This window comes from Neolamprologus multifasciatus, chromosome 1 (genome assembly GCF_963576455.1).
Source record: "Neolamprologus multifasciatus chromosome 1, fNeoMul1.2, whole genome shotgun sequence".
NCBI classification, from domain to species: domain Eukaryota; kingdom Metazoa; phylum Chordata; class Actinopteri; order Cichliformes; family Cichlidae; genus Neolamprologus; species Neolamprologus multifasciatus.
In genome coordinates this window covers 21,448,001-21,460,540 of record NC_140439.1, presented here as the reverse complement: position 1 = coordinate 21,460,540, position 12,540 = coordinate 21,448,001, and the positions used below count along the sequence as shown (strand labels likewise).

At 39.2% G+C, this 12,540-nt stretch overlaps 1 protein-coding gene and 1 long non-coding RNA gene across 6 annotated transcripts in view; one reads left to right on the top strand and one right to left on the bottom strand.

Moving 5' to 3' along the window:
• Window positions 1–2,380: 2,380 nt before the first annotated feature.
• Window positions 2,381–6,280, bottom strand: LOC146525693 (uncharacterized). Its single transcript, XR_014874488.1, has 5 exons — window positions 5,973–6,280; window positions 5,506–5,541; window positions 4,979–5,131; window positions 4,518–4,607; window positions 2,381–3,915 (listed from the first exon to the last, which is right to left on the bottom strand). It is a non-coding gene; the product is annotated as an uncharacterized LOC146525693 (long non-coding RNA).
• A 3,300-nt stretch (window positions 6,281–9,580) lies between these two features.
• The window catches only part of rnf111 (ring finger protein 111), a 33,616-nt gene continuing 30,656 nt past the window's right edge, over window positions 9,581–12,540 (top strand). For 2 of the 5 annotated variants that reach the window (XM_085147438.1, XM_085147200.1), the window contains exon 1: window positions 9,596–10,106. The gene's annotated coding sequence lies outside the window, so the exon portion shown is untranslated. Of the gene's footprint in view, window positions 10,107–12,540 lie in introns of all 5 variants that reach the window. The other 3 variants (XM_085147271.1, XM_085147355.1, XM_085147470.1) reach the window with 3 other exon arrangements.

The window sequence follows — 12,540 nt, the reverse complement described above, 5'->3', positions numbered from 1 at the left end:
CACAGAACACAACAAATAACCGCAGTACGGACACCAGCCCTTATCCACTCACCTAAAATTCAACTGTGGAGCTCACAGGGTCCCGATCAATTCAAGTTTGAAGCAGATCAGGTTAATGCATATCAAAAAGTGGCAGACCGAGAGACAATGACAGCAGAGACAAAACAAAAAAAACCCTTGACAGTAAGAGTTGATTAAAGTTGATCACATTTTATTTTTTACATTTTTAAAAAACAAACACAATTTCTAACAAAAAAACCAGTTCCCTAATAGTTGACTGTTCCTTCTCCGCTGACTGCACTTGTACAGCTACAGGAACTTGTACATTCCGTGCTAGAATCCCTGGATTTAGAGGAAGATTCTACCAGCTGTTTTTGTTTGACACCCAGCTTCCAAGACATTTCATCTTTTGCATGCCATGCAAACCTACTAAATACAGGCTGATCCTTTTTGCGTGCAGCTGCTCTTTTCTGTCGGTTTCTTTGGATTTCAGCTGCAGTGGCACAGTTGTCAAAAGTGGAAGACAGTCTAGATCCTCCACTGCTCTGTTCTCTGTTTTTTATGATTTCACTTGAGGTAACAAAGTTTTCGATTTCATTTTCTAGACTGAGGGGTGGGCACACTTTCATGAGATGGGATGACTCCGCGTACCAATCTACTGCAGGGTCCTCGGGAAGATGTTTCATTGTAATAAAACGATCTCCCAGACCCTCAACAGGTGTGATTCTTTTTACAGGATCCACACATAGCATCCATTTGAACAGGCTTAAAAATGCCACTGTGTCTTCCACTTTGGATTCTTTGTTTGGCTGTGGGTGGTGTTTGGCTAAATCTCCCATGCATGTGAACTTGTCTGTGATTGATTTACTTTTTTTGATCACAGTGCTTGTAGATACTGAATACTGAACTGATATCTTCAGTACCCATGTGTGTTTCATTATCCCTTTTCTCTTCCAGAAATATTTCTTGCTGTGCTTCCCTTTCTCTAACATTCTTTCATTAGGCCGACCAAGCATGTGAACAAAACTTCCCATCATTTCATATTCACACATACCGGGAAACAGGTGGTAGCCCAATTACAGAAAAGCTGCGACAGAACCAAGAGCCCACATGTCTGCAGATTCAGTCACAGGTATACCCAACATGACCTCAGGGGCCCTGTAACCAAGGGCCTGGATTATGGCACCACGTGGAATGTTTGCAGGACGAGTGGCAAACCAAAATCAATAAGTTTAACTTTAAACGGCTGTCAAGACTGATTTACAAGCATGATGTTATCAGGTTTGATGTCCGCATACATTATACCTATGCTAAGCGGTAAGAGCTACAAACATCTGCTTTAAAATGACCCGAATCTCATAGAGAGCGAGTGGATGGCGGTACCTGTGATTAAAAAAAAATCTAACTAATGTCTAGCATTTCCATTGAAATAAAGGCGCAATATTTGTACTCGAAGATTTCATAGTACTTTACCAAATTGCACCGATCCTTGTCCAGACCACTCATCTTTTTTTCTTTTCTTTTTTTTTTTTACAGCCGCGGCCTCTTTCCAAGCCATCCTGTTGCATTCCCTTTTAGCAACCTTGACTGCTACCGTTTCAAATGTGTCCAATTTTACGCATTGCGCACTCGCCCAAAACTTCCTTCTCCGAGGAGCCTTTTTACTATGTATTTACATGTTTTACTAATGCTAACCGTTTTAGCAATAAACGTGGTTAAAGAAATAAACAAACAAACAAACAAACAAACAAACATTAAAATCCCGATCCTGTGATCTTTTTTCTTTTTAAAGTTTTACATCTGCAGGACTTGAAGTTACCTGTCACGGCTGCGCTGGCAGACCGTGGGAATGTGGGGAAAATAGAACTCAAAATGCAGGACTCTGTGCGATCAATGCAGTGCATTTATTTACAGTGATGTAAATATTACACAATGAATCTCCGTGTGCGCCCGGTGCTCCGTATGTCCGCTCCCTCAGTCTCACGCAACAATCCAGCGTCGAGGAGCTCTCAGCCACACTGCTATGTCCTTTGATGTTAAAGAGTGTCTATAAATTCATGTTAAGCCAAAGGGTAAAACATTTTTGAAACGCTACAAGTTGTAAGATGGAACAGATTTCACAGTCGTCTGTGGCAACTAACAGTAATGTGGAGATTTGTGAGAATGCTGTCGTCAAAAGTAATACGTGTAAATACTCCCACCGCTGCTTCCTGGAGGGATTTTGAGATTAAGGAATTGTACCACACTTGGTGTTTTCTGTAATTTAATTTGATTACTCTTAAATCTTTGTTTTACATTTAATTTGTTGATATCTAGTGTGGATGCGATTAAGCATCCACAGTATTGTTCTTCTACTTTTCATCTTCCGTAAGTTCAATACTGTTCAACTTACACTGAAAAAAATATGTTGTTGGATTTACTTAATTCAATGGTGGACATTTGTTGCACACAGATGTTTTGCTTTGGCAGCAACTTAAACAATTGAGTTAAATTAACACAATTTATTCATGTTCAATAAACCTGTGCAATTTGTGTTGATAAAATGTGACTTAAACATGTTTTGATGAAGTAATTTGAGCTCATGGAATATTTTAATCCTTCACAATTTTTTCACTTTATCCCAACACCATTCAATAACTTTTACCCAATACTACTTGGTCACTTAAATACTACATGTTATCTTCAAATTACATTTTGCTATTATATTCTAGTATCAAATACACAATTTTCAAATGGAGGCCTTATAACAGATTGTATTGTTCTTTTCCAAGATGGTTGCTGGCATCCACCAGTAACCTTTAAAAACAAAATGTCTAATTTCACTGCATTGACAGTAGGTAAAGAATTAAACTGACATTACTCCTCCACTGAATCTATATAAATCAACAGTTAAATAATGTCAGTTCTTCCGTGTTCTCTGGAATCAATCACAGCAAAGAAATTAGACTCTTTTAAAAATGTTACAGGACAATACAAAACATTCTATTTAAGGCCTCTGACGTCAAGATTCAGTTAAACAACAATTATAACTAAACAATTTGAGGTAATGTTAGTTTCCATTAACATTAAATTAGGTTACTGAATTGGCAAACACCTTCCTATTAACATTACCCATTTTACCCCAATAACTAAAGAAATTAGCACTTGCAGGTCAAAAACTTTATTCAAGAGACTGAAAAATAACATTGATACAGTGACTGTCAAAAATTACAGCACTGATCATACTGTGACATCCTGGTTCAAAACAACACACATAGAAATATTCAACGTTCTTTACTTCAACTGAAAATACCATTTCACACGACCCATATGGGATATTTAGACTGTATAACTGTTCACGCTACATCTCTTCACTAGTAAAAGAAAGAAAAAATACAAAGAGAAATTTAAAAATGCTGCCAAACAGACAAACAGAGAACTTGTACAGAGCAAAAGGAAAAACAAACAACAACAAAAAAAACGGCTCATCCTCATGGCAGTTGCAGAGTATATAAAAATGAACCCTGCGATCTGTTCCTGGAATTGAGCTTCAAAAATGCAGCAGAACAAGTGTGAGATTTAAATGTTCTCTCACCTAGAGCTGATCACCTTGCATGCATAACAGTGAGCTTTCCTTGCAGGAGCAGTTTTGTCTTAGTTGTGAGCTTTTCTTGAGAGCTGACTTGCATCCAACTCCATTACCACCCTTTGAATCACCTCAAAAGTGTAGCAGAGCTGTGATGGGTAACTCATATTGAAGGAATAAAAAAGGTCCAAACAGCATGGCTACTGCAAAGGTCACGTTATCCAGATCTTGAAGAACTACTATACCCTCGATGATGATGCCAACATCAGAAAAGTCATTGCCTGCCGTATCCTCTGGAGACAGATGTTCATTGTGGTTTCCTCAATCTGTGCAGTGGCCTCAGTCAAGTCCTGGTTAAACACAAAACATTTTTTTAAGATTCCTTTTTAAACTCATCTCTTTCGAATCTACCAGTTCTAATGTCAGAGTAATTTAAACCAATGAAAGCAACATAGTAAATAGCTATAGCCAAAGAGTGGCCTGCCATGCTGCCATTCATGGTCTAACAGAGTTTCTAAGAGAGAGTGAAAAACATAATAATTTCAAATGCTTTACATTAGTTTTTGTTAGAAAGACACCGGCCCATCAGAAATCCAGGTTATGTCACTCAGAAGATGTTAGAATTTAGACTTTCAGCCCCACAATTTGGTTAGTTGTTGGTCAGTTGGTCTTTTTTTTTTTCTTCAAACAAAAGCTAATGTAAATATTGGTGGGATTTTCCTTTGTTCACTAGAATGACAAATTTAAAGTTTTTTTCACACTGATGTGAGCCCTAATACAGGGGTGGGGGTGGGGCCTCAAGGGCCGGCGGCCGAGTTCACTACCAGGCCTCATGTGAACTTCAAATTATTAAAGAGAACTACTGGTCCTAACCAGTCCAATGAGGATCAAGTGGATAACTAAATGCATTTTTAAATGTTGCAAAGCCACAATCTACTCATAAAACACTTACCATGAACTCCTGCACCAAGATGCTGCAATTGTCTTTCACACAGATGCGGAGCACTTTGATGAGGGACTCCCTTTGAGCATTAATGTCATCCTAAAGTATTATAACAAAGAAAACAGAGATTTGTGAACTTTTCAGTAGCACAGAAGAAAATGATCCCAGACAAAAACTCTTGACTTTTTAAACCAGTCAACATGCAACACCAGCATCTACAAAGCAATATCAAAAATTCCTGTTTGACATCAACTTTATGGATATATAGTTTCCAGAACATATATTTTTAAAAAAAGATAAATTTTTCTCAGTGGGCAAGTAAATGCATGATGAAAATTATGGCATCCTTTCAGTGGAATCAGTACTCACAGGTAATAGTTGACTGTTTCAATGGATACAGCATAAAATTCTTTTACTGACCTAATGCAATACATATACACTTTGTAGTTAAAGAATTTTAAAGTTCTTACTGTCATCATGGCAGCTACATCCTTTAGCTTTGTGCCCTGTTCCCCCGATCACTTTGCAAACACTTTCAGCAGACTGTCAGAGAGAAACTCAGCTCCGTCAGAAACCTTGACTGTAAAGGCATGTTTGGGATGCACTGGAATGCTGCATTTTATCTGAAATGACATAAAATTATTTTTGAAATAACAGCAGGCACTGTGCTTGGTTAATCAGTAATGTTTTGTTGAATAAAAACTGTGTTTCCAGATCTTATGGGATTAAAAAAATCCAAAGATGTTTGTTTCTGATTTGCAACCCAACAACCCACAAGTTACAACCTCATTTTAGTTCAAGTGTGCATTAATGTGAGTCCAGTAATCACCTTTCTGACAATACATACAGGTATAAGTTAAACCTATGGCAGATTTTGGATTTCTCAGTTGTATTAATAGGGTGGTCTATTGGTGTATGCATGCACCTAATAATTATACAAAACCTATTATAATTAAGTTACAGAAACCTTAAGCGAAAATAGAATATACTTTCTTACCATAACACCTTGAACCCACAATCCATCAGCTGACTCCTGGTGAAATGCAGAATAGAAATGTGCAGCAAAAAAAACAGAAACAAAAGGACAGCAGGTGAGGGCAGGAGGGGTAGGGATGTAAGCTAGCATAATGCCGCTAATGATATTAGCTAAAGCTGTTCAATGTCCAAAATCTCACTAACACCACGGTGCAGTAAATACACAATGTAACTGAAGAGTCAGTTGGCAAATCTATTCACACAGAAAACCAAATTATGTTATGAGTGCCTCATAATTAGGTTTAATGTGATATTACGGCTCTTGTGCCAAAGACAAATTCAAATGAAAAAGCGCCAATTCTTTGACAACAGATAAAACAGCAAATAAGCTAACGGGTCTTTTTTAGCATGTTACATGGCGACACTCTAGACGTTTAACTACATTTGGCTGAAATATGGTAAATATTAATTCAAAAAATCAAGACATACCAAAAACGTAGAGTTGGCTGCTCGACTTGACTGAGATGGATGCCTTTTTTGAACCACGATCCAAAGCCCGCGAGATGAAATCACGCGTGGTTTCACGAGATTTAATGTTGCTATCTTATTGACTTACTTCACCTGAACATGATATGAACAATTTAATACACCCTTTCTGCATATCATGTAGTTTTTACACTATATGGTTACATTTATCTTTAAAACATGAGGCAATTGTGTTAAATACATGCAAGATGCTTACATAAATCCAAGAGATGGCCAGTGCCTTTTTTTCAGTGTAGAAAAAACATTCAACCACCATTAGATTCCTCTTCTTTTGGACACGCGTGCTTGTATTTTTTTCCTCATTTTTAACTTTTAGGGCAACGCGATGGTTAGCACTGTTGCTGCGAAGTAAGAAGGTTCTGAGTTTAATTCCACCATCAGGCCTATATGGAGTTCGCATGTCCTCCCTGTTTGCAAGGGGTTCCCTCTGGGTACTCCAGCTTCCTCCCATGACTGTCTATTTGTAAAAATGTAAAAAATAGACAGCCAATGGTGAAAAGAAAGCACACTAATCAAAATATATGACATGTTAAACCAAGTACACCCCTCAATGATTTGATAACTGGTAGAAACAATCAGCAGCAGTAAGTTGATGTAATAATTTTCTTTTTGACTTCATCAGTCTCTTATATCATTGTGGAGGGATTGGGGCCCACTCTTCTTTTTGACATTTCTTCACTTTTTTGAGGTTTCCTGACACTTGTTCTTAAGGTCAGCTCTCCTAAATTTCCAGCACAGCATATCAGTCAGGTTCAGGTCTGGACTTTGACTGGTCATTGCGGCACATTGATTTTCTTTTTCTCCCATGCTGCTGTATATTTTCTGCTGTGCTTGGGATCACTGACATGTTGCATGACCTGATTTAGGCCAAGTTTTAGCTGCTGGACAGATGGCCTCACATTTGATTCTAGAAAACTCCAAAATGCAGAGCAGTTCATGGTTGAATCAATGGCTGCAGGGTGTCCAGGTCCTGTGGCTGCAAAGCAAAACAAACCCTCACCCTACTGTGCTTGACAGCTGATATGAGGTGTTTGTGCTTATATGAGGTGCGTGACTTTCTCCCCTGTATTATGACCATACAGCTCCACTTTGATCTCATTTGTCCGAAGCACGTTGTTTCAGACGTCTCAAGGTTTGTCCAAATGCAACTTTTCAAACCTAACCCTTGCTGTCATGTCTTTTTAGAGAGAAGAAGCTTTCTCCTGGCAACACTTCCAAGCAAGCGGTCTTTTTAAAAAAAAAATTGTTCTGTTATGAACTTTAATCATAACATCCTAAAAGAGTCTGACATGTAACACTTGTTTATTTTAGCAGTTTTTCTGAGCATTGCATGGTCTGACCTTGGGGTGAGTTTACTCACAGGTTGCAAAGAAAAGCGTCTGGACTTCTTTAAGTTGCTTGAAGATGTTTCACCTCTCATCCGAGAAGCTTCTTCAGTTCTAAGGTGAAATGGTGAGGAGTCCCAGATTTAAACCTAGTGGAAGAATATCCCCCCACAGAGGGACAAAAGGACCCCCTGATGATCTTCTAATCGCCTGAGCCAAGGTGTGAAACTGGGTGTGGGTCCCAATCAGCCAGGGTTTCGGGTGAGCTCATTGTGAAACCTGGCCCCACCTTATCATGCGAATTCCTGAGGTCAGATGGCCCAGGATGTGAGTGGGCGTTAAGGCGTCTGGGGAAGGAACTCAAAACTGGATTATAGATGTCAGACAGTTGGTGTCGTAAACCACCGCCTCTGTTCAAAAATGGTCGCTCACAGTGGACATAGATGGCTTCTTTCACTCCTCTTTCAAACCATCTGTCCTCTCTGTCCAAAATGTGAACATTGGCATCCTCGAAAGAGTGTCCTTTATTCTTAAGATGCAGATGGACAGCTGAGTCTTGTCCTGTGGAGGTGGCTCTTCTATGTTGTGCCATGCGCTTGTGAAGTGGCTGTTTGGTCTCTCCAATGTAGAGGTCTGGGCATTCCTCGCTGCATGACATCCCAGTGCATTTCAGACCCAGCAACACGCTCAGACAAAAACTGGTTCACCCGAAAGACAAAACTCCAAAACACAGACTTAACAATGTGGTGTATGCTGTACAGTGCAGCGAGGAATGCCCAGACCTCTACATTGGAGAGACCAAAGACCAGCTAACCCGAAACCCTGGCTGATTGGGACCCACACCCATTTTCACACCTTGGCTCAGGCGATTAGAGGATCATCAGGGGATCCTTTTGTCCCTCTGTGGGGGGATATTCTCCCACTAGGTTTAAATCTGGGACTCTCCACCATTTGACCTTAGAACTGAAGAAGCTTCTCGGATGAGAGGTGAAACGTCTTCAAGCAACTTAAAGAGGTTTAGACGCTTTTCTTTGCAAGCTCCTTTGACTACGATGGCCTGGATGACTGAGAACCTTCACAGACATTTTACTCACAGGTCCTCTCCTGGGAAACCTAAGAGCTGTCTTCAATGTTATCCACCTGTGCATAATCGTTCTAACTGTAGAATGATGAATTTCAAATTGTTTTGAAATAGTCCTTTAACAACTGCTTCTCTTCGATCATTGCTGATGAATTTTAATCTCAAGCATTGTGTTAACATAAGATACAGATCAGCAAAATGTCAAAATTTCTACTTTTAATGAGGCACTCACACTTGCTGATGATCAGTTATACACGTGCATTTGATTAGCAGAAACTGGCTGCTTCGTACTGTCTTAATTCCTATGAAAGCAGTGAGTATGGACTTAGTAGTTCAGTTCAGTTCAGTTCATTTTTATTTCAAACATTTCAAACATGAGCCTTCACAATCATTACAAAATATTATTCCATTATTTGTTTGAAAAGGAGTAGGTAGAAGTATTTACTTATTTGTCCCTACCCCCTCAAGTTTTACCTCTCATTCATTTAAATTTTTTTTTAGTCTTAGTATCTTACACACACACACAGCGTCTGCATATTGGCTGAATTTTTCTTATATAAATAAAGGCACAATGCAATAAGTCGTGTTTTAAGGGATATGAGGTTGTATTTGTCTATTCTATGTCTATCTAGACCTGCAAAGCGGCAGATTAATTTTATTAAGTCCTGATAAAAAAAAATATACCATAGAATCAAAGTGACTTCATTTTCATATTACTAGGTCAGGATCTAGTTTGTTCCTGTTCTTCTTTTTATTTTACATCATTGGATGCATGTGGCGATATTAGTTTAGCTTAGTTTTTGTTTTTTGTAAAAGAATAGTACTTAATATTTAAAAAAAAATCTCACATCTATGCTCATAAAAAATCTATGTCTACAAGTAGACACTAGTGGGCGTGCTAGTACTTGAAATAGAGGCTCGAATAAAGCTACATAATCCTAAATTAACTCCGGCAATAGGATTAAACACCTATAACTACACCGGTGTTCTACTCTTTTCTTGTTGGCAGGAAACAACAGAAAGAGGGACTCTCCCGTCTGGGTTGTAACGACCATTTTATATTGTTATTATTATTTTTTAAGCCACACTTTTCAAGAGTAAAGAACCTGTCGTAAAGTGTCGTAAAAGTAGATGGCGGGGGTTCAGCGCCCTCATGCGGCATTACGGGCAATGACTGCATTGTAGAAGCGGCCAGCCAAGAGACGACCTGCTGGGTAAACAACAGTGGATGCCTCGGAAGGCAGGAATGGGAACTTCGTCGAGGGCAAACAGTGAGATTTTTTTTATCTTGTCACATAGAGAAATAACACGGAGGTCGTATTGTCTCGTCCGAGTCGACTGGGTTTCCATTTCGAGCCAAAATGGCTGATAATAATCGAGTATTTACTGAGTGAAGTGGAGCTAGCGTTAGCTTAGCTCGTAGCCATCCGGGGCCCACTGCCTTCGATTTTGCTTCTCGGTACGGCTCGGGACTGTGTTGCCAGTTTCACAATCCCGGCCGCTACAGTCCTCCGGGTCGCGATTTCTGCGTACTAGGCCTGCCTAGTTGCAGTTCGGGTAACACGTAGAAAACTACCTGTTTTAATTACTTGTCACTATTTCCTGCAGGATTCAACCCCGCATGTTGCAAAAAGGACGGTGACACATTTTGAAAAAAGGATTTGGACACAGGTACGTGTTGTCTTTGTTGTCTTCTGTCTGGGATATTTATCAGGCAACGGCTTGCTGTCCACTCTGGTTTCTCTCGATTCGTTATCGTAATATTGGTAGCTGATATTGTGGTGTGAGTGTTTTCCTAATAAAGCGACATTATCCAGCCTCAGTCACTTCGGCACCGTTTATGGGACATACAGAGAGAGAGAGAGACAGACAGGCAAGCAGGCAGACAGCAGCTGGGCTTATTGTAATTGTTAAGCGTTGTAGAAAGTATGCTTAGCCTCCAGCTTCAGGCTCGATACTGCGAGCCTAAATAAATCTATGTATCTGTGTTTTTGCTTGCCTAATCAGTTGTTAGTGGTCAGAAAGCACTGTGGGTATCGTTAGAGCTCAGCAGGACTGAATCAGTCGTACATCTTGAATTGGTTTGCTGTTGCCATTTCTGATTGCACCCACCCCCATGTATTTTCTACTATAGATAGGCTCCAGTTAACGTGGTAGAACTACCCCTTTTCTTCGTGATCTTATCGCCTGCATTAGAAATCAGCAGTATTATGGTGCAGCTTTGAGCCTTTGGGATTTTTTCCCCTTCAGGGCTGTCCTCTGAGGCCCCTGAATTCATGCTTGTCATTGCGCAGCTTTTACAGTGAGATCTGAAGCACTCTCACTTATGTGTTAGAGATATATATATAAAAGCATATAAGACCATTGTTGCGTGTGCTTTTCACAGTTATGCTAAATACTTAAGCAAATCACTCTCCGCTCACATAAAACCCAGCATCCCCTTTGACAGAAGTTGCATCTTCAGGTCAAGTGACAGCCAGGGTGCTGTTGTGCAATATGCTGCTAATGGACGTCACTTGTGCATTTGGCTTTTCTCTGTCTCAGGAAATGCTCTGTAACCTACACGAGTTGCACAAATGTACATACCAAAGCAGTGCTGTGCATTTTACTCAGACAGTTCCAGGAGCATGTTGAACTGTGTAGTAGTTTGTTTTTTTTAAAATCATTTTTTAAAAATCCCTATTTTGTATCTTAAAAAGAAACTGTTTACTTTTGCTATCAACTGACTTTGTGTCTGTCCTAAATGCATGCAGTATTCTTCATGTTTGGTATTTTAGCTTTTAGCTCCAATTTTTCTAAAAGCAGATTGAAGCAGGAAATTGAAATCCAATTCATATTGTTGTGAATTGTGTGTTCCCAGCACACAATGTGGACAGGGACTAGCAAAGCACTGGTTTCATATTTTTGTGTTGTGTTATATCACTTGTACTTCCAGATGGCTGCATAGACAGAGTTGGTACAATATGTTCCCAAATTATATTCTGAAATTGTAGCATCATGAATTTGTTTTCTGATTGCATCGGGTCAACAAGTACGACCAGCTTGTTGCTACATGCATACAGTGCAGAGTATTTGACTTTGGGTTTACTGATGGTATAAAGCGCCCTAAATCAGAAAAAAGTTAGCCAGAAAAATACTGATCTGCTTTTTAAGAGATGATCAAATAGTTTGTTCGTGTTTGAAAATACCTTATACAGAACCAGACTGATTGTGTTAATGCCAATATTTGGGAAGTTTAAAAATTCTCTGTCAATATATTTGCAACTGTTGAGGTACATATAGTGTGTTATAGCTTTACTGAAAAATGAACATGATAGGATTGCTGATTATTAACCCTTCAGTACCTAACCTATTGTAAAGTCACTGCTTGGCTCCATTCTGGTGCTACTCTACTGCATTTGCTGCAGTAATCTCTGAGCCTTAGCTGTTCTGATGGAAAAACTATGTGATGTTGCTATTACCCCCAAACATCTTTCTCTGCATTATAATCAGTAAAACGAAAGATTCTGATGCCAAAGCATGAATGCTCATATGGTATCTTAAATAAGCCAGTATCCACTTATACATGGATATATAGGTCAGGCTAGGATCCCATGTTCTACAGTATGTAAACAGAATGTTTTCTGCCCTTTGTAATAGCAATTTTAAAGCCTTTTCTATTACAGATTTCTAATGTGTACCTTTGCAGTCCATATGTTTCCAAAGACAAATCCAGGATTGCCAATAATGCCAAGCTATGCAATATATTTATTATGTAATATATTGCAAGAAAGTATTCTGCTTTACATCTACTGAATTCTGGATTTGATTTGATATTTATGATTGAATTAAAAGCAGTTTCCAGTTTCACTGATATCTAAATGGCATCGTGATTTTCTTGACAGTTTGGAAATAGAGCCCTATAGGTTTTTATACTCCATGTTGGTGCAAAGAGCACTGAATGTACACGTGGAGTCACAGAAATTGCTTTTTTTTTGTTGTATGTGCAAAAATGGTTTAAATTTCACAAATGACTGGGTTTGCCGTTGTTCTGGGAGACTTCAAAACCACTGTGAAAAAATGTCCCCCGGCACCAGAGTGAAAGAGGTTCCTTCTCTTCACAGAT